We start from the raw sequence: 1673 nt of genomic DNA on the forward strand, positions 1-1673 counted from the left end.
TGCTCTTGATGAGAGGGACCAGAGCACGGCACGATTGCTTGAGGAGGAGAGGGCCCGGAATGAGGCGGGTCAACGGGCCCTGTACGAGCTTTTTGTGGTATGTTTTTTTTCACATTAGCCAAATCATGTGTGTAATGTCTGTTTCAATACTAACTAATACGACCCATTCTTCAGGGTCTGTGCGAGAAGAGCGGTCAAGTCCCTCCGCCGATGCCCGTCTTCTCTTCGATTGGCACGGTGAGTTTCATTATAAACTAGTATTATCCTCCTCCTCCTCCTCCTCCTCCTCCTTCTTCTTGATTTCTTCTTCTTCTCCTCTTCCTCCTCGTTCTTCTTCTTCTCCTCCTCTTTCTTCTTCTTCTTCTACCATAATAAGCTCAAAATGAAAAGAAAGAAGAAGAAGAGATGAAGAAGAAGAGAAGAAGGAGGAGGAGGAGGAGGAGGAGGAGGAGGAGAAGGGAGGAGGAGGAGGAGGAGGAGGAGGAGGAGTAGGCCAAGGACCTTCTATGCTTCTCCTCCTCCTCCTTCTTCTTGATTTCTTCTTCTTCTCCTCCTCCTCCTCCTCCTCTTTCTTCTCCTCTTTCTTCTCCTCCTTCTTCTCCTTCTTCTTCTCTTCTTTTTTCTTCTTCTCCTCCTCCTTCTCCTTCTCCTTCCCCTTCCCCTCCTCCTCCTTCTTGTTTTTCTTCTCCTTGTTCTCTTATTGCTTCTTCTCTTTCTTCTTCAATTTAGCTTATTTGTCATATATGTTGTTGTTCTTCTTCTACTTACTTTCTTATTCCCATTTTGCAGATTGGATGTACTACATGCATGGAAGCTGGCGTTGGAGTGCTTTAGTTTCGTTTTTTATTTGAGTTGATGAACAATGTGTTGGTTCTTTGTATGTGTTGATGAACAATGTGTTGATGAACAATATATGTGGAACTATATGTATATATATATGGATGAAACTTTGTATATGTTGGTTTCTTTCGATATATGGATGTCCATTGATGAACAAATGACATTGGTGAACTTTATATGTATATCATATATGTGTTGTGAACTATATATCATATATGTGCTATGAATTATATATATTATTGCTGTGAAATAACATAAAATAAACAAAACAGTGACAATATGGGCTCTTTGCCGTCTGCTGGCTGATGGCAAAGGCCTTTGCCATCAGCCAGCAGACGGCAAAGGTGCCACATGGCACCCAGCTGTGCTTCCTGGGCAGTAGCAGCTGGCCATATAGGCTCTTTGCCGTCTGCCTGCTGGGGGGGCAGACGGCAAAGAAGAGGGCACAGAGGAGGGGCAGGAGTGGAGAGAGGGGGAGGGGAGGACACGGCAGACGGCAAAGATATTCAATAGGGCAGACGGCAAAGATTGACCAGCAAGCAGACGGCAAAGAGCCTCCGTTAACCCCTAACGGAGGCAACGCCTCTCGGCTGCCGTCTCAAGCTCTTTGTCGACTGCTCCTCAGGGAAGCTGACGGCAAAGAGCTTTGTCGTCCGCTTTGGGGGGGCAGACGGCAAAGAATGTCCTATGCCGTCGTAGGCTGACGCAGAAAATTTGCCGGCCGTGACAATCTTTGCCGTCTGTGGTACTGTCTTTGCCGTCCGGGTATTTGTCTTTGCCGTCTGTGATGGAAGACGGCAAAGAAGGTGATTCCTGTAGTGAATAGACGATTA

This window comes from Hordeum vulgare, chromosome 6H (assembly GCF_904849725.1).
Source record: "Hordeum vulgare subsp. vulgare chromosome 6H, MorexV3_pseudomolecules_assembly, whole genome shotgun sequence".
Classification (NCBI taxonomy): Eukaryota; Viridiplantae; Streptophyta; class Magnoliopsida; order Poales; family Poaceae; genus Hordeum; species Hordeum vulgare.